Source organism: Syngnathoides biaculeatus, chromosome 14 (assembly GCF_019802595.1).
Source record: "Syngnathoides biaculeatus isolate LvHL_M chromosome 14, ASM1980259v1, whole genome shotgun sequence".
NCBI lineage: Eukaryota > Metazoa > Chordata > Actinopteri > Syngnathiformes > Syngnathidae > Syngnathoides > Syngnathoides biaculeatus.
Genome location: NC_084653.1, coordinates 20,354,354 through 20,375,683, shown reverse-complemented (window position 1 = coordinate 20,375,683; position 21,330 = coordinate 20,354,354). Strand labels below are relative to the sequence as shown.

At 40.3% G+C, this 21,330-nt stretch overlaps 1 protein-coding gene across 18 annotated transcripts in view; it reads left to right on the top strand.

Annotated features, from left to right (window-relative positions):
• thsd7ba (thrombospondin, type I, domain containing 7Ba) overlaps positions 1–21,330 on the top strand; it is a 239,415-nt gene that overhangs the window by 72,284 nt on the left and 145,801 nt on the right. For 7 of the 18 annotated variants that reach the window (XM_061842245.1, XM_061842243.1, XM_061842246.1 and 4 more), the window contains one exon: positions 475–544. The exons of the other annotated variants lie outside the window; for them this stretch is intronic. The gene's annotated coding sequence lies outside the window, so the exon portion shown is untranslated. The remainder of the gene's footprint in view (positions 1–474; positions 545–21,330) is intronic. 18 annotated transcript variants of the gene reach the window in all.

Sequence of the window (21,330 nt, the reverse complement as noted above, 5' to 3'; positions counted from 1 at the left end):
GATCGGCTTCTCGGGACGCGAGCACGTTTGTCAGCCTTTTGAATTTGTTGACCTCCGGCTCTTTCGCACTTTTCAATTACAATAACCTCCTGCCCCACTTGGAATACTAAAGTATGGCTTCGTCATCCCTTATCTCAGGGGTTCTTGTCAAGTAGCTGCCTTATTTGTCTGTCGCTCCTTCCAGCTGGCCACATGGGTTATTCTTTGGGTGTTAGGCAGATACGAGGCTCTTGAAGAGGCTGTTGCAAATCCCAGGCACAGGACCGTCAGCCTGCTGGCCTTTTGCTTAGATCTCCTGCTTCCATCACCCCTATTAACTCTGGATCACTGGCTATATTCACTAAATCTTCCCTCCAGTAATAGAATTAGTGTTCCGCTTTTTCCCCTGATCGTGGCTCTTTTTTCCCGTTGCCCGTCCAGAGCTCATTTTTCTGTTGACATTTCCCTTTTTGTTATTCACCTGCTGTCTTTCAGATGTCACCGGTAATTACATCTAATGAGAAAAGAAAGGAGTCGTCCACTTGAAGAGAACACACGACCTCTGGTGAAAGCGTACGGCTCCCGCTTTTGATGCAATGGAAATGTGCAGCTGCGCTCGGTCGGTCCAGATTTAATGTACCGCTTTGATATGCAGCAATCTGCTTTTTGTGGTCCGTACATTCAGAAACGGAGTATATTTTGCACGATTGCGTGAAAATAACAACTCCCGAGTACTATCGTAATTCCTCGTGTATAATGCGCACCCCCAAACTTTATCTAAAAATTCTAGAAAACACGTCTATCCATGCATGATGTATTTTTTTTACAGTCCTTCATTTTGCCTCTATCCGTGTGATAAAAACAAGTATCTGTATTTTGTTAGTTTTGTCAAGGAATTATTCTGAAGTTGACTTTTTTTGAACGCATAATACCTGCTCATATTTTGAAATCTGCAGCCCTACGTTTATTTAGTAAACGAGAAAACACTGTTGTCCTCATATGTTTGATTACCCAGGGAGAATGTGTGAGATGTGTACAATTGTTTAGAGAAAACATCAAGGACCAGGAGAAGCATAACATTTTATTTTAATGGGATTGAAATGAAACTGTCAACTATTAATGCTTTTTGTGAAATTTAGCATTAATCAGTAAAGTATAAATAAAGGATTAATTACCATAATTTCCATTTTACAGAGCCCACCGGATTATAAACCTCACTCAGTACATTTATAAAGGGAATATACCCCTTGGTACATACATAAGCCGCACCTGTGTAAAAGCCGCAAGTGCCCACATTGAAACACGAGATATTTCAAAGAAAGACAGTACACAGAAAGCGTTTTCAAAGTTTTAATACCTTATTTTAGCTTAACAGACCAACAATACGGTAGCATGTACAGGGCTGGTTTAAAAAAAAAAAAATAAAATAAAAAAAAAAATAAAAAAAAAAGAACACCGGTAAAATAAAAACAGCCGTGGCAGCTACACAGTAGCAACATGGTAGCACAGCACTAACAGAGCCAGTTAAAAAAAAAAAAAAAAAAAACATTCCTAAATCACAGCGACACGGCAGTAACACAGCAGAAACACGCTAGCATGGCACTAGCGCGGCGCTAATGGGGTCGGTTAAAAAAACAAAAAACATACCGGTAAAAGTCGCTTACTCGGCATATATAGTCCACTAGTCTCGAGTGCCCCCTTGTGGCCTTTAAAAAAATGCACAAATTAGCCGCATCACCGCATAAGCCGCAGGATAGAAAGCGTGTGAAAAAAGTCACGGCTTATAGGCTGGAAATCACGGTCGTTGTCCGGTCATCAGTTGTTTTTAAAAAGACATTTCACAATTTCTGAGTATGCAAACTGATGAGCGTAGCTGTTGATCCATTCAGTCACATTTGAATAAAAGTGTAGGCTTACACCTTTTTCATAACCTCTAGGTGGCAGTGGCATATTGGAATGAAATTGTGCAGTGTTTTCATAACCTAAATGTGATTTTTTTTTTTTTTTTTTTTTTTTTTTTTTTTAAATTTTCCCCTATACCGATTTATAATATGCATTATTGACTTTTGACATTTTTTTCGGGAAGCAAACTGCACATTCTACACAAGAAATTATGCTATTTAAAAGTGCAGTCGTGAGTGTGTAGGCCTAGACGAGTTGCTTTTTTAAAGAAGTGATTCACTTTTCAATGATAATACGGTACAAATGAGATTTTGAATTTTAAGCCTCTTATGGAATACTGACCACATGGGACAAAGTTACCACCACCTTGCAGGAAAATACGTATTTAAAGCTCACGTATTGATATAGAAGTCATAAATGGATCCAGTTTCAATACGAAAACCATATTCTCATGCTGATTATTTATTTCAGCGGATCCTCATTCACTTGCCATATGATGTTTAAAAAAAAAAAAAAAAAGTCTTCAAAATTGGTCCTCAGATGCTCTATAAGTTGGTCATTCCCAAACTTTGGGTACATTCCCACCACCCCTAAAATAATCTCATGGCACACCAGAAAACCAAAATATCACAGTAATAAATTAATATTATTGATGATAAAGATACAGAATTTGTTGTGAATAAATAATTTTCTGACCAATTAAGTGGAATATGAATATTTCCCACCACCCACGGCACAATGGTTGGAAATCAGCCATCTAAGTAACATAATGTTCTCTTTTTAATTGTATTTATTCTGCCACTATCACAAGTTAGGACACAATTAGTGGCAAAGAATTGCAATGTTGTATTTCTTTTTTTTTTGTCCTTCTCCGCGATATGTATTTCAGTTCAACACTCACCATTAATTGATGCAACCCAAACAGATTTGTTCGAAAACCTTGTTTTCCCCACTTCTCCTTTCTTTTTTTTTTCTTTTTTTTTTTTTTTTTTTTTACAAAATTCCCCCTCAAACGCGGTTATGCGCACGGCAACATTTCTGCGCTTTGTTTACTCCACGCTTTTCTAATTAGTCATTTAAACTTCATTTGCATCCGCATTTCTGGAGCTACTTTGTACCGTACGTAAACAGGCAAACACCCCCACGCGCAGATGCGCGCTAAACGCTTTTCAACAGCCCTTCATATTTAATGACATCAGGAAAAAGCATTTTATTTACCGTGAGCATTTTACTATCGTGATACTCAGCGAGGCTAATAACCAACTGTCGACTTTCTGATGAGTGTTGTTTTCGCTCTTGTGGGTTCTCGGCGTGTATCAACACAGCTGCGCGAAAGCAGAGGAAAATGAGGTGCTTGTGTCAATGCGGACTTACTTTATTTAGTAACCTCCGCCAAGCGTGACTAAAGAGGGCCGTTGTTTTCGACGCACTTCGGCGAAATGTGGCCCGCGTCCTGTTTTGGGGAGGATTTGACCTGATGTCACTTTTGATGGAAGTTAGCCTTTTTCATATTTGTTTTGTGACATTCAAGGCATTTGTCCCTTTCAAAAAAAAAATCTGTTTCCACTCCAAAATGTGACCAATTTCAAGGGCTTTGAAGTGCCACCGCGCACCAAAGCCAGGCTTGCTTGCTTGCATCCTCTAAAGGGTACACGGGTAAAATTAATCTTTTTTTTTTTTTTTTTTTTAACAAGACCCAAATCGAGTAACGTTCTACTGATGAATTTTACAATGTATCTCACTTTGTACATCATTGTGATATGCCTACAATTGGCCCACTGATTTTTTTTTTTGTCTTCTCTTTTCCTCTGTATTGTGACTACAGATGGGAATTGATTATGAATAATTGATCCTGATTATCAAGCCAATTCAAGAAATTTAGTACATGACAATACAAAAGATGTTTCTGCTGGCATATTGACGGTCTTCCCCCTTTTGATGAAGTGAAAACTTTGAGAGGGTTGTAATCAGCACTTGTATTACCTCAGGGGTGCCCAGACCTTTTTTTTTTTACCCCAAGATCTACTTCTCAAGCATCCAGCCTCTTGCGATCAACAGGGCGGTGTGTGTGATGTATTTTTTATTTTATTTATTTATTTTTTGAATGGCCAATGTCGAAATACAATGACCTCCCCACTACAAAAATGCAAAACATATTTATTTTAAAGTATATTGAGGACTCTTTATGTGTAAATGTAAGTTTGTGTGACTTGCATAACCGCTTGAGCCAATGTTACCCAACATAATTAACTTTGAAAATTTTTTGTAACTATCTGAATGCACGTTGATCACGAAACGCCATACGAATAAAAATGCACACCTGGGCTGCGTCACTCACGTCAGTGGATTCGTCCAACTGCAGAGAGAAACACTCACGATCTTCGATGTCCTTCCACACATCAGCCATGGCTTCACAGCGCCGTGTAACTGTTCTCCTTTTAGAGCTGCAGAGATTTTATTGAAGATAATATTTCCCTCTTATTTTTAAAAGATCAGAACAATGAGTCGGCTATGCCTCTTTTATGTGTGATGTGACGAACCTGGAAACGACGGTGGCGGCTTTCGCTCTTGAACTATATTGTGTGAAAAGTGACTGCTGTGCGGCCGATTGGGATTTTAGTTGGTCCACTTTCCTCGTTCTCGGCTTGCTTTTCGGCGGAATTTCGGTGTCGTATTTTCCATAAACAGTTCGAAGATGTCGTTCCACATTTCACTACACTGGCAGATGAGGCAAACGCACTTCCAAAATGACATCCTGAAAAAAAAAAAGTCCACCTCACATTCCATATGAAAGTGATACGTTTTTGTCTTCTTTACTGCAGCATCCATACTCATGTTTAAGATTTCTCAAGCGAGAACTTAAGATAGTTTTCCTGTACTGTCGTTTTTTTGCACATGTGCGGTGAGCTAAAGCTAAAAAATATATGGCCGTCGATCGCGATGGACGGATTGAGCACCCCTGTATTACCTTTTCACATGAACTGTAGCCAACAATTAGGCCCCTTTTGTCTTGACGCCACGTTGGAAAGGTTTAGAACCCGAAACAAACACCTCTGTGACTCACCAGAACAATCATTAGCGGAAACGGCAGGCAAGCAAGCAAATGATTTTAAGAAATGTAATTACTGGGAACCTGTTCTCAAAAACAAGATGGATAAGGAACGTGATCGTAACGGACCAAACTGTAAAGTTTAGTAACTCATTGGAGCAGTTGGAGGATCTCTTCTGCCTTTTGAGGATAAATAAGTAAGAAAACGAAAGCATCTTTAATCGTGAGGTGGAGTCGTTTGACACCAAAAGCCACTAAACTGCCGGCGAGCGGGGATGGTGTCCTACATTTATACCATGAGCTCTCTTTACGTCTCTCCAGAAACAATTGTTTTAATTGAATGGAAATACACGCATTCTTTTAGTGACTCTCTGACTCCTCCATTATCTTGGAACGAGCAGTTGTACGGAGTGCACGGGCTGATTTGTTGCCCAAGTCTATCCCAAATGGTTGCAGGATTTGCTTTACTCTGGACTTTGGTGCATCAAATCCACATACTGGTAGCAGACTTTTTTTTTCATCCTCAAGGTCCTCACATTTAAAAAACAAACACAAAAGTGTGATTTAATCGTTTGCGCATTTTAGTGTGAAAATTTGGGTAATTTTCGGTGGCCAGCCGATAAAAGACAGTGGATGATTCTTTTGTGAGTTAAAATCAGCAGCAGAAGTGTCGAGGAAGAACAGATTATTGGAGCAAAGATTTGGCAACCTGCCTCCTCAGAAAGCAGAACTGACAGACGCAGCTATTTTGAATTTTCAAACGAAAGCTATTTGGATGTTTTATGTGCAATGAAGCCTTCTGCCACTTTTTGAAGCGGGTGCCAGATCAGCGATCGCCGTGTCGCGGGGAGCCTCCAAGGGGGTTTACGCCTCATGACATTTCAATAAAAAAAAACATTTTTTCCTGTAGGTCTTAACAGCAGGGGTACGCAAATAAGCATGCCAGGTCTTCCTCGCGTTTATGCCGTGTTCCATACAAATGTTACCCATTTGAAAATGTGCGCCTTGCGCTCCGCAGGAGAGGATCCCATGGCAGTTAATTATTTCATTACACTCCAACCTGGAGCCATAGGTGACTCCTTTCTCCATCCTCATTTCCAGCGCTACGTACACTTTCTCAGCTTGTTTCCATCCAATTAGGACAGACTGTGTGCTGTTAGACAATTGGATAATGGCTGGAACTGGTTGGTTGCTCGTGTTGAAGATGAGTATGTGGTGGCTCGAAGCCAGGCCCAACTAACACATTGCAGAGTGCCAGATCATCGCCGTTGCTGATTCTCCATGTCCCTTTCTCTGATTGTCTGATTCTCCCTTTTGTATTACAGACCACCGAAATACTAGGAGTAAAAAAAAAATGCTTCCGAAGTGTAACATGCAATATAAGGGCAAATTGTGTATCTGCATGTATTTTATTTTAACTTGATCGCACTATACATTTACATTTCGCTTATTTATCAGGTGTATCATGTCCGGGATTATCTTTACAAAAGCAGAGTGCGGTAACCCAAAAAATGAAGTCCTCCGATTACAGTTAATTTGATTTAGCTTCCAATAGTTACTTTTTTTTTGTTCACGGGAAGCAGAACTTAACATACTTTTGAATAATATGCCATTCAGGCAAAGGCAGCAAAAAACTACAATGTTGGGAAACCAAAACACTTAATTCAGTCACGGTGCATGTCATAAATACAGACCAATTTGAAGCAAAATTGCGGAGAAATCAGACTATTGCCATCTAGTGGATTCCATTTTCACAGTGATTATGATACAATCAGGCTTACTAACAATATGGCCACTATGGTACTGTATTACATTGGAAGAACAATTCTTCCTGGGACCAGTTATTCAGAAAATCTGGGTTTGAATCCCCCTTTCAAGAAGTCTTGTGTTCTTGTGCCTATGCTTGCATGGTCCAAAACCAATGGACCTTTCCGACAGGTGATCTTAAGCTTCCCCCCCCTTAGCTTCAGTTGCCATGTCCCACAAGGTTCCAAAATGGCGACTGAACAGAACAGGTTTGAAGTCGATTCTCTATCGCGTATTCCAGATAATATTGCCGTATGTTTTTTTTTTTTTTGCCAAATGCGTCAGACTTGTCCAAGAAAGTTCTACAGAGAGGTCTCAACTATTTCACGCAAGGATATGTACACAGAATTAAGATTTAGCATTGCTTGTGGGACAACATGGCGACAGGGGCGTGTCAAGCCAGTAGTTAAGACAATGCTGCTATCTGATTGGCTATTATTGTACGAGTGATTGACAGGTCGGAAAGGTCCATTGCAATGAAGATGGGTTGTTGTGTAAAATGTAAATAAAAAACAATACATAATGACACTCACCCGTTTCCAATGGACCAAACAGGTTTGTTTTTAGCAGTTCTCAACTTTCTCAGTCTTTCATCGCCTCTGTGTTTGTGTTTTTGGAACATCAAAACGAGAGAATATTTGGTTAAAAAAATATTCACAGATTCGTTTTCCAAGCCGCTTTTAAAAAATGGTTCATTAGTTTGAACATTAAATATGCTGTCTTTGTAATGTGTTCAATTGAATCTAGGTTGAGAAGGAATTCCAAGTCATTGTATTTGGCTTTCATGTGGTTAGGGCTTTTTTGGAATGGGGGTTTGTGTTTTTGAAAAGTTATGAATCGGATATTGGTGTGAATGGTTGCTTGTCTACATGTTAACTGATTTCCAGGGTGTAGCCCACCTCATATTCAAAGCTATCTAGGATAATGTATACTTCAATCGCAATCCTAATAAGGACAAATGATTTAGAAAAAGAGTTGATGGAATTCCACATCGCTCTCCTAAGGGAATGTACCAATGATCATTTTTTGACATGTTTATTCTTCAGCTGCAACCCGTGTACTAGACTAGACTGCTTAATGTCAATCTGTTGAATAACAATATTTTAACAAGCAATCGACAGAAGTCTTTTGATCACTATTGTGATCAAAGGGGCTAATAATTCCTCTCGAATTGACTTGATTGTGGCTCTGGGTTGTTGCTAGGTTACAACATTAGATGTCAAATTCGCAGCATTGTTCAATGTGCTAACTTACAAATTTCAGAAAGCAATATATCCTCTGAATTCCATGCATTGGAATATGCGAGAGTACCCACTCTACATTTATTACAGATCAAGCCTTCATACTGTTCGACTTGTCATTTTTAAAGCATATCTTTCTTTTTTTTTTTTTTTTTTCAAATCAAGAAAACCACATTATTTGGTTACAGCTCTTTCCAGCTCTTATCTTTAAATTACAGTGAGAGGTGGACAAAATGGAGCAGGAAATCATTATTTTTTTATTTTATTTTATTTTTTTTTTTTGTGTGTTGCTGTCTTCGAGTATTGGCTGATTTTAATCACTGCCTTACCAGAGCCAGGGAACATTCAGACAGGCGTGTAGAAGCTACAGATGGTATGTGAATTTAGATTAGCGAGTCTATTGATTGTGGTTCGGGTTCACTATAATTGGCAAGACAGACCGCTGGCATTTAATGTAATGAACAAGCGATACACTTGACTCAATTATTATTTCCTTTTAATTTATAGGAACATAGTTACCGAATGTAGTGGACTGAGTTATAGATCTTCGTAATACCTGAAATGAATATCAATTACCATCCGCAAGCTGACAGATAATATTGGCTCGTTTGCCAGTCTGCTGAATGGACATGATCACTCGCTGAACTATGTTAAAGAGTTAGTTTGTTATTGACTACAATAAACCACAAATTATTAGAACAAGTTTTTTTTTCTTTTTAACGAATAGATCTCTTTCGAAGGTTAAATTTCTTTTTCCAATACATAATTTTAATTCCATTTAAAAGCCATGTAGCAGCAACTATTGAATTCCCAAGCTGCTATTTTCTGGGGTTATTGCAGTGAAGGTTGGAAGTATATATGAGAAATATCTCTCGGTTGCTTGGGCTGTGCTCGATTCATAATCTGCTTGACTATGCTAAGTGTACATCGATGTTCGAGGTTTGTCGCGGGTTACAGGTCCGTTGTTGTCCAGAGTAGGTTGGTTATTAGATCAACATGTTAAGTCATCATTCCTGTCCCTTTTCTTTTTTTTAGGTAAGGTTAACAACTGTTTACATCAATGTTTCATAAGAAAAATGGGAATGGTGTGGTGCCTCGAGATACGAGTGACCTGAACTACACTCGAGCCGTTGGTATCTTAATGCTAAGACAGACCGTATTTTCCTCACTATAATACACACCTAAGAGCCTTTAATTTTCTCAAAAGCTGACAGTGCACCTTATAATCCAGTGCACCTTATATATGGATCAATATTGAGCCGTAACAGGTCTCGCAACTACAGTAAGTAGCTGCCGGCTCCATTTTCCCCTGTAGAAGAAGTAGTGCGCAGTGCATGCTAGGATATATGACTGCGCGAAGCGTGCCCTTTCATTTCCATTTGTGTGTTTGTGTAAAGACCCCCAAATGACTTCTATAATACTACTACTACTACTACAACGACAACACTACGTCACTGACTTTACCTCAGGGAAAATAATGAAACAGCTGTTTATTCATTTTGGGAGTGAATGGAGTTGTCGGAACGCTGGTTTGTAATCTATTAATAAAGTTTGACCTGACTGTTTTGTTGACATTCCCTTTAGCGCAGCTTCATCTAATGGATGCGTAATGTAACCCCAGCCTCTACTGTAGCATCTATTCTATGCGCCTTATAATGCGGTGCGCCTTTATATATGAAAAAAAAAGTTTAAAAATTGGCCGTTCATTGAAGGTGCGCCTTATCATCTGGTTCACTTTATAGTGCGGAAAATACGATAATTGGAAATTCCATTGATGTAGAATTTATAGCTATTATCTATGTATCCAACATCTCCTATATATTTTTCTGTTTTACTCAACTGTCTCTCATGAGCAAGGCTTGGCCACTGCCATTGCTCACAGCTGTTTCAGATTGGGACTGTAGTTAGACAGGAAGGAGTTTCTGTCACTGGCATTTGCCAGTTCGTTGCCTTGCGTTAGTGAGTTGCATTTAGTGCCCGTGGGACTCTCCGCACTACGCGTAAGTTAGACTAACCCTAGTCACAGTGATTCTGTGCCCTTTTGTTTGATCCTGTCCTGTCTAGTTGTTAGTTTGCCTAATAGTCATTGGACCTCGCTGCATGTCTTTTGGATTCCGCCTAGCCTACCGTTTCTGTACTGCTGACTTGTCTGACTGCAACACTGCATATGACCCAGTTTCTGGAATGAACTACATTGAACATTATGCCTTTGCATCAAAGTCCTGCATTTGGGGGCGCCCCCGTACTGGAGGTTCGTGACACTGGCTGGAGCCAGGTCAGCATTCTGATTGAAAATCCGCTCTCCTTTGATTTACCAGGGTAAATAAAGGTTAAGATAAAATTCAAAATCTATTGAACGATGTTAAAACACTTGAAGCAACTAATATTTTAACAGTAATGATGGAGCAACTCAGGGATATATTCATTATTCCCGGTGAAAAATTACAGTGGTTGTGAAAACCTTGTTTGTGCCTGCATGAGTGCATTAGTACTTTAAACCATTATAATAGGATCTCTATAGGAACCTTTAGCAATGTATAGGAAGGTTGACTAAACGAGGTCTTTCCCATGACATGCATATTGTGTAGCCAGATTAAAACATGGTTAACACAAATCAACCGGTTCCTTAATCAGGGCATATATTTAGGTCAAGATGAGTCATATATTTGTTTCAGAATTTTGCAGTAATTGTTTTTCCCATTTTAATTTTTACCAGGACCTTTTTGCTTTGTACCAAAGCAAACTTGCAAATTTAAATTACGTTTTCATTTCATGTTTCTGTGTTGGAACTTTTCTATTTTTTATTAACATTTGATTTATTGGGACACCACTCGGGATCCTCTGTGACCTTTTCCATTTGAATTTATTTTAATAAATGTATAAAATTATGCAGTTTATATTTTGCTATGAATTAATTTTTATTCTGTGGACTCTTACATCTACATAAAATTTCTTCATCACATTGCAAAACTGTCAATTTATATACCAACAGTAACACTATATGAATAACTGTACGGCAGACTTTTTTCAGCATATGACATGATTTACTTCAACTATACTTTCAAAAATATCCTGAATAAAACTCATAGAAATCAAATTTCCAACATCAGATCTTTAAAGTCCAGAATGTGTACTCAAGAAAATTAGTGGACACATCCACCTAATCTGTAAGAAGGTGTTTCAAAATTATATGAGTGGATCCTATAATTTTTTTTCTGATGAATATTTTATGATACTCCATTCTCTTAACATTGAAGATGACCCTTAATCAAAGCTGTTAGTAATTCCTTGTGAAGAGACTTCGGACCCAATTGCAAGGTTTAGCACGGACACAGCATCTTCATTAAATTCTCTATTTCATTTTCCTTTCATTTCTTAATAAAAAATAATCAGTAAATCCACACCTTTTAAATTGTCGTTAATTACTGTAATTCTGTGTGGGGCAGCACAGTGAAGAAGTGTTAATCATGTCATCTGCCTCAGCGTTCCAAGGTCTGGGGTTTGAATGTTTTAAAGGGAATTATGCAATGTAAAAAAACTGCTAGCAAGATTCGAGCGGAGCCTCACTTCTCCGACCCCACCATCTATGAAAGTGCGTAGTCATGATAAGTAGCCACAATCTGCAGAATTTCTTTCCAACTTCAAATAAAATAGCAAAGCTGGGAATTCCAAGCTAGCATTCGCACTGTAAACAAACTGATCTTAGCCCTGGCTGCTATGTTGACAGCATGACATTCATGTTGCGTTACTACAACACTGAATGTTATCAGTTTGATGTTTAATTTTTCTGGAAAGTAAAATAAAAATAACCAAAGGAAGTGATGGATTTACCTGCCAAGCAGAAAGTTGCTAATGTCATGTCAACCTCTGAATCTTCTCAGCTGTCTGAGGTCTCAAATTCACACAGCTTTTACTCATGTATTAGTCCTAATAAACATGACAAAAATCTTTTTAATTGCAAAGTCTCTTCTTTTAAGGGGTTTTGAGGTAGCTGCCACATTTCTTTTGAGAGTTTCTTTTTTCTCTCTCGTGTAATTTAACTGCATCGACATCAAAGCTCTCATTTTGGAATAACATTCTTGAGTCAAGTGTCAGAGATGATAATTGGAAAGGGTATGTGGCCACATATGTGGAATGGAAAGTTTGTTAAAGTTGCCCAGGTAACTTCACAGAGGCCATTGGGGTGCTGGTGTCAAAAGTAACCCACACAGTGCTCCAGGTGATGAGTAACACCGGGGCAAACAAAGCTCACAGGGATCCAATAATTGGTTCCTAGAATTACAACCTCAGGCCACAAAAACGATAAAGATTCCCATAACATGTCAGTGCTAAGGATTTTGGGGGGTGGGGGTGGGTGGAAGCACATCGATGATGATTGGTTTCACATGAACGTGACCCTTGCAGACTTAATACGTCATTGGATCCCAGTGGCGCCATGTCACGTCATTTCAGGTCTGCATCATCCGTACTCCGGAGCCTCGGTTTACGCATTCAAATGCACTTATTTTACTTTTACAATTATACAGGTGTTCCATAAATACTCTGTACCCAATTATTTTGATGGTTGACATTTACGTGAGTCAGATGCTCGAAAGTTCTCAGGAGCTCCGTCACCTATGTGGTTTCTAGTCGGCTGGAGGAACAAATGCAGGCTCGTGCCCTGCTTTGTGTGATCAAATGAACCGACACAGTCGGCTTTTCTTGAGGTACCAATCAACTTCATTATGATATGATTTGCACATAATAGTGACAGGTTTATTAGTAATCATGAACTTGCTTATACTTATTATAGTTGGTCATAATATTAGAACACACAAAACTCATCTTTTTGTTACCTAAACACATGCTTGGCTCCTTAAGAATGTAAATGTCCCTTTTGGCATGCTTTAAAAAAATATGTATGATTTTCTGCTAGAAACCAGTGACCAGGTTTTAGATAAATTTGTGCACCAGGTTGATCAAATTGAAGCCGTTTCTCCCTCCGGGTGATTGAGAAGAAAGGACAAACTTTGTTAATTTGTTACTTTTGAATGGACATCCCGTCTGTTTAGTGCATGTGAACGCCAGCTTCTATTATGTCTAGATGCAACAGTAGAAAAATAAAATAAAATCAAGAACTCCATCAAGACTAGCTCTGTGAATTTTCATAGAAGGACACAAACAAATCATATCAAATGCTTGTCCCCAAAAACAGGTTTCCACTCCAAGTGCAAGGGCCTTTTAGCAAAACAGTAGACTACTGCGAGACTATTACTGCAAAGTAAAAATAAATAAATTTGACCCAATGCAAATGTTGCGAACAACTCTGCCTATTTTTAATGATTATATATATATATATATGCAATGACGCTTCAAAATTGTGAAAAGATCTCATCTTTTTATCCGCTTTTGAATGTTGATGTTCCTTCTGAATGTGCTGAAACCACGCCTCACTCAAGTGTCAAACCAAGACTACTACTACGAACTGAAAAATGGATGCTACTTTTAGCATCTCTGTATTGCTTACAAGATGTTTGAACCTTAAAGGTACATCCGCTAAAAGCCTTCGAAGGCTAGAATGCATCCCACTAGGTCATGACGGGCTTTTCCATCCCACGCCAACGAGGCGTTCTAAAGAAGACGCAACAGCGTGACGTCCCTGTCCACATGCTGACATTTACTTGAGACTTTTTCTTCCCTTTGCTCTTCACCCTTCTCTTTGTGATGTGCGCACACTCATAACCAACAACAAAGTGCTCTAAAACCAGCACACCGGCTTCCTCGCCAGCTAACTGCAATTGTGGGGATAACCGCTGATAACAAATGAAGGCACTCAAATTCTTATATTGGTGTTCGGGCGACTCCTGCCAAACTCCAGTTTTAGCCATGACAAAAACTCATGAAAAGTGAAATATATATTACCGTATTTTCCGGACTATAAGGCGCACCTAAGAGCCTTTAATTTTCTCAAAAGCTGACTGTGCGCCTTATAATTAGGTACGCCTTATATATGGATAAATATTGAGCATTTAGCGCAGCCAATGAAATGGATGCATAAAGTAACCCCAGCCTCTACTGTAGCAACTATTCTATGCGCCTTATAGTGCGGAAAATATGGTAATTGTACTGGACAGTCATTTCTTGTTTATTGTGGCTGTTGCCTTCCAGAGTGCCCACAGCCGAAATCCAAGAAGTAGAGACCAAGACTTTCTAGTGTTATTGATTCACATTCTTAATGTTTAAGGATAATATTCAACACTATCAAACAATACAGTATATCCATATGATACACTGGTATTGTTGTTGTTCTCTTAGGGCCGCCGTCTACACATTCTTCCCTACAGTAATCAAGACTGAGTATGTGAATGTCTTTTAAAGGCAGGTCTACTCGGTTGATTGAGGATTCTCGTATGTGTACTGAGAGATTATTTTTTTAAGCGTTTGTTTAATAAAGCGCACCAGCGGTGCCATCCTCCCTCTATCTACACCACCAGGTTAGAATTTGTTCTAACCGTGGTAATCTCTATTTAATTAGCTAATGATGTTTACTTTACCTGAGATGTGGCATTGAGTGACTGCACTGTACTGTCCAAGTGTTATACTGTCCATTTCATTTATTGCTCATTACGCAAAACACGATACATCTCCCGTTATGTGCATTAGAACTTGGAGCTGTGGTGAATCAAGTGTGGTGTTTTCGCCAGTTCAACCTCACTTACTCCCAATGGAAGAAAACTATCACAACTTTTTCCAGCTCATCAACAAAAATGTAAAAAAAAAGTCTTACATTTCGCTCATGTGACACTCTTCCAGAAACCTATCTTAATGTTCCCATAGTCTGTTGCCTGGCCTTTAAACCAAGTTCTGCAGAGTTTTGAAAAGAATTTACGACATAGGAATGATCAACACGTCGTCAGGAAGGTACATCCTTTGCTGTCGGTAACAAGAAAAAGGACTTATTTCTAAGTGTAACAGGGTCAGGACATTTTTAACTGAAGTCTTTATCAGTTGATTAACCAATGCATTGTTTCTTGTCTTTATGTACACAGTTGTTTCAGTCCCCCAGGGTCAGGTAGGTCAAGTCAAGGTGAGATCCAATCAGGAAAACAGTGCTGTCGAAGGCTGGCTGGTGGCCGTGTAATTACACTCCGGGTAAAGTTTACAGATAAGGTCCAGACATTGTTAGGGGCTTTAATCTTGTCGGCGCAAATGTATCGTAGCACATTTTTCATGTTAATGATGTTGTCAGGTTTGGGTTTTGCATCACATCCTCAAAGTTTCAAGGTGACTTTTTTTTTTTCCCCCCACAAAATGGATGGTAAAGAAAGCATTCTGTGACAGATGGGTGTCGATTGTGTGGAAAAGACGTCCTTGCCTTTAATGATCAACTTTCAGCTTTCATTTTAGGTTTGACTTAAAATTGTACAAATGTTTCACGGCGCTTTTAATAGAGACCTATTTGGAGACCTGCCTTCCATAGTTTTGCACATCTGTGGCAGGGGGAATGCGAGAATTATGAATAATATTAATTTACCTTATTGCAGGTGTACGCTTTATCACACCGAGAGGTGAATCTAGAAATTGTTTGTGGCACTATTCAATAGAACACTAGCGGGAGAGAAGATGCCAGAAGAACGGAGGAAAAATGTGCTCGTCCCCATTTTTAAGAACAAAGGCGATGTTCAGAACTGTGGAAACGACAGAGACATAAAGATGATGTGCCACACAATGAAGTTATGGGAAAGAGTAGTGGAGGGTAGACTCAGAACAGAAGTAAGTATCTTCGAGCAACAGTATGGTTTCATGCCTAGAACGAGTACCACATATGCACTATTTGCCTTGAGAATGCTCGTGGAAAAGTACAGAGAAGGTCAGAAGGAGCTACATTGTGTCTTTGTGGATCTGGAGAAAGCCTATGACAGAGTACCAAGAGAGGAACTGTGGTATTGCATTCGCAAGTCCGGTGTTGCGGAGAAATATGTTAGAATAGTACAGGACATGTATGAGGGCAGCAGAACAGCGGTGAAATGTGCCGTAGGTGTGTCAGAAGAATTTAAGGTGGAGGTGGGATTGCATCAGGGATCCGCCCTGAGCCCCTTCCTGTTTGCGGTAGTACATAGGCTGACAGATGAGGTTATACTGGAATCGCCTTGGAACATGATGTTCGCAGATGACATTGTGATCTGCAGTGAAAGCAGGGAACAGGCGGAGGAACAGTTAGAAAGATGGAGATACGCACTGGAAAGGAGAGGAATGAAGATTAGCCAAAGTAAAACAGAATATAAGTGCGTGAATGAGAGGAGAACTGCCAGGCAAAAGAGCGAGAGGAAGACCAAAGAAAGGGTTGATGGATGTTGTGAGGGAGGACATGAGGACAGTGAGGGTTAGAGAGGAGGATGCACGAGATAGGCTTAGAGGGCAAAAGATGACACGCTGTGGTGACCCCTAACGGGACAAGCCGAAAGAAAAAGAAGAAAATTGATAATTTTAACAGAGGGGGATCCAGAAACAAGTCTCTATCATAATTGATAATACCAGTCGCTAGTCCGTGAGAAAATAGGCTCAACTTATATATAATTCCACATGAAATTGTCTTACCCATTTGCCAAAGATCAGTGCTATTTGCGCCTCGCTCTTGCATTCCGTGAAAGCTCCGCGCCGTCCAGGTCATGGCTTTCACTCCACATCGGCGCGGCGTGTTGTGTCACCTTACACATAGCTGTGTTGTGGTCGAAATTTTTCCCTCACTCTGCACCCCCTGTCTGAGACTTTCATTGAATTACCACCATGTGGACCCAGCAGCTGCTCCTTCTGCTCTCAGCAGGCCGTTGTCGTTAATTGAAGTGTAATGCGCTCAACAGCAGGGAAGGTCAGACACAGCTCTCTGCTGATGCACCGTCCCTGTCAGAATCTAAATACAACCCACCTAGAAGTAATGATTGCAGCAGAGGATTTTACCTTTGAGCCAATCATATATTTCCCACAAATGCGACTCTTAAGGTTTAATCTTGTTTCTGTAAATCCAATTACCTAAAGCCATTAAAAGCATTTATAACCCAATACGTTTTTTTTCCTCTCTTAGTCTTATCGACCGAAGTACCCTGCACACTTTTGACAAGGTGATGCTCAGAAAACGTTATGTCTGTTTAATTAGCCGAAATATCATCATCTCTGTTGCAAGTTTGCATTATAATGAGACGTTTCATAGTATTATTGGTCATCTTGGACGGCTCAGTGGTGGGTACCACACCACAAGTAGGTTTCTGGGTTCTCTGGACTGTCAGTTTTGTGTGGTCACAATAATAAAGTATAATGTTTATATCGTGCTTTGAGGACACCAAAAGACACTTTAAAGGATGGGAGAGATTTGTTTCAGTAGGAATAGAAAGCATAGAAGAAGACACTGTCATTGAAAAGAAATATAAGTCTTGAGTGCTCTTTTGAAACTGCAAGCGAGATGAAGAATCAGTGGTAGATTTTGGGAGTGATTTCCAAATACTGGGAGCAGCAATGGAGAAGGCCCACCGTCCTTCAAAAGATTTGTATTTGGTCCTGATTGGAGGAGACAGTAGGTTAGCATCGACGGGGTATGTGGGGCATGTGTCTGTTGATGGATGAGCGCAGTCACGTTGGCTGGAGCCAGGTTATGAAGAGCTTTTCGGGGTCAGGAGGAGGATTTTGAAATTGATTCTCTGAGGGATGGGGAGCCAGAGGCTCATGGGTCCCTGTATGGGTGAGTAGATATGCGGCAGGCTTGTGGGTGAACTGGATCTTTTTATTGTGGTTTTTGAAGGTAAGCCATGGAAGGGAATGTTGCAGTAGTCCAGACGGGAGGAAGAAGGCGTGAATGAGGGTCTTTGCAGCTGAGGATGAGAGGGATGAGCAGAAGCAGGCAATGTTCATGAGATAGAAAAAGGCTTTCTTTGTTCAGTGTTTGACATGCTGGTTTGGTTTGGTTTGGTTTGGTTTGACCTACCGTACAGTTCTTTTGCGAGACGAGGTGGGTTCAGTGGAGCCGTCGGTGTTGAGGGTTAAGATGTGGTTGCTCTTGGTCCACTGATAATGATTCTTGTGTGGTCATGGTGAGGTTGGAAGAAATTGGTGTGAAGCCAGGATTTTGTTTCTCAGATGAAGGGTCGAGTGAGCAGCACTGGAAATTGCTTTGGTGGAGATGAAGAGGATGTCATATGTGAAGCAGCGGATGTTGACACCGTGACAAAGGGATTACCTGACCAAAGAAGGGCATGTTCTTAATGAAGAGGAGGAGGTCACGAACCAAGAATTTGGGGACACCTTAGGAATGGAGGCATTGCGCGGCACGTAGTTACAGACTGAGATGAATTGATGTCTGTCAAGATATCCTTTTAACATCCATCCATCCATTTTCTTTGCCGCTTATCCTCGCAAGGGTCGCGGGGAGTGCTGGAGCCTATCCGAGCTGTCAACGGGCAGGAGACGGGGTACACCCTGAACTGGTTGCCAGCCAATCGCAGGGCATATCGAGACAAACAGCCGCGCTCACAATCACACCTAGGCGCAATTTAGAGTGTCCAATTATCGTTGCATGTTTTGGGGATTTGGGAGGAAACCGGAGTGCCCGGAGGAAACCCACGCATCCGCCGTGCTGCCTCCTTTTAACATGTGCCTGTCAATTTTCGGAAAATGGCAGTGCAGAGATTGAGGAGGATTAGGTAATTAAGATTAAGATTAAGTCTGATGTGTTTGTCTGAATTAAATCATGATGTAAAGTCTTCATTTTCGGAAGGGAGGTAGTCCTTGGGTTGTGGCTTTACACCAGAAAAATAATGGTAGGTTATAGATGGGTGGTGTGAAGTTGTTTGGTTCGTTTCAGTGGTCATTATGGCAGAAAATTTAAAAGGTTAGGGGAAAAATGTGGGAAAACTGGATCCAAGGTGCAGGTGTTCATTCCGGTTCCGGTTATAAAAAGAGCTGCGGAGATTGGGAGGAACTGAAACAGCGGTATCAGGATAATGTATAGATAGTTGGTAGGCGAAGCAAAAGCAGTGGTGGTTAAGGCGTTAAGAGGTATTGTCAGGTTTGGTTTGAAAATCTTAGGGGAAGGAGCAACAGTTGTCAGTATTTGCATGTTCGCGCTTCACTTTTGTGGATTTATGATCTTATAAAGGCCAAATAAAACCCAAATAAGTATCTAAAGTCATTCAAATTAGGCGTATCAATTCAGTGAGGAACAGCCCCCTCCCCACACACCCACACACAAATTAGATTTTAGTTGCACATGAAATTGAATCACCCATTTGGCAAAAGATCAGTAATAGTTACAAGTATGCTGTGAAAGGCTCATGATGTCCCTACTCATGGCTCCCCTGCCTCGAATTTAAGGTGCACAGAGTCTGTATGAACGTTGTCGCTTTTTGCAGGAGTGCATTTGATTGTGGATCCGTTTTTTCCTCTCACTTTGCCCCCTGTCTAAGGGTTCAATTGAATTAGCACCATGGGCCCGAGCAGCTGTTCCACCTGCTCTCAGTAGGCCGGCAAATATTGCGGGAAAGGAATTTAACATTGTAGCTGGTCGTATATTTACCAGAAACATTTTAATACACATTCTCGTTCAATTTCATTTCTGTGAGTGTGAATAAAACTGCGTTAAAAGCATCCACAACTTGAAACATGATATGGTTTCCTTCTAGTTTTAACGATCCCAGCATGGTATCATTTTTATATGAACGCATTTTACAAAATGATGCACAGAGAACGTTAAATACATTTAATAATCAAAAATGTCATTATTTTTACTGCAATTATTTGCAGTGTGATAAGGCATTTAATTACGCTGACGCGTATTCTGCCACGAGTCGTTTCTGTGTTTCAGTCAGTACTTGTTTATTGAGCCCTGACTGTTAAATAAGCCTCCGTGCAGTCGAAGAAAGTGTGCTGAAACTGTTATTTTACTGCGTGCTTTCATTTGAAGGTCTGACTTTTGACAAGGTATGCTGCCTTGATGTTGAGTGTTGCAGACCAGACCGGGAGGGTTATTGCCTTGAGTTGTTCATAAAAGCTCGCATTGTACCTTGCCGTCTGTTGAACCCTTTATACCTTAACTTTACAAAATACACCATTTGAACGAGCATTGATCGCGGGAAATGAGAAGCTGAGTCACACTTTTTTTTTTTTTTTGTATGAAATCGAAGATCGATTTAAAAAAAAAAAAATGAATCGTACAAAAACTAGGGCATCCAAAATGTGTTTAGTTCAGGGTCAGAGGTGAGCTTGAAGCCACTTGACTGGGTAAGAGGCGCGGCACATCCCAGACTGGTCGTCAGTCAGACAAAGGGCACGTTATAGACAGAAAAAGTTAAAATTGTGGATTGTGAGTTCCAAGACCTCACACTTGACATGAAAAAAAAAAAGTTTATTTTTCACAGTTTCAGAAAGATTTAGGGCTCTAGAAAATTGTTTCTGAGAGGAAACACACTCAGTTTTGAATGACACTATTGAAAAGCTCAAATACAGCAGTCTCGCTAACTTTGTGAAATTTGGATTTCTTTGGTAGCTCGCAAAAGATAGTTGGATTATTCTTTTAAATTTAGGTATTTACTTATTCCCGATGTGAAATAGCTTCCACTACATGATACATATCGTTTTAAAAATTCCTACTCCCTCTATACGTTGGCAGTGACGCAAAGTAATCGCAAAAAAATTAGTGCACAGGCAGTCAAGACTGACCTCAGACTTCAAATACTTTGTCAACAATACAGAGCAATGGAGAGTGTGGTAAGGAAGTGAAGAAACGCGTCCAAGCGGGGTGGAACAGTTGGCGGAAGGTGTCTGGTGTTCTATGTGACAGAAGAGTCTCCGCCAGGATGAAGGGCAAAGTTTACAAGACAGTGGTGAGGCCGGCCATGATGTACGGCTTATAGACGGTGGCCCTGAATAAACAACAGGAAGCAGAATTTGAGGTACCAGAAATGAAGATGTTAAGGTTCTCACTCGGAGTTAGAAGGTTGGGTAGGATTAGAAATGAGCTCATTTGAGGGACAGTCAAGGTTGGATGTTATGGAGACAAGGTTCGAGAGAGCAGACTTCGATGTTTTGGACATGTTCAGAGGCGAGAGAGTGAGTATGTTGGTAGAAGGGTGCTGAGGATGGAGCTGCCTGGCAAAAGAGCGAGAGGAAGACCAAAGAAAAGCTTGATGGATGTTGTGAGGGAGGACATGAGGACAGTGGGTGTTAGAGAGGAGGATGCACGAGATAGGCTTGGATGGAAAAAGATGACACGCTGTGGCGACCCCTAACGGGACAAGCCGAAAGAAAAAGAAGAAGAAGATTTCTCTTGATTAATTTTGTTTCACTGCCAACAAACCATGAGGAGTTGAGCTCTTGAAATCTTGCCGG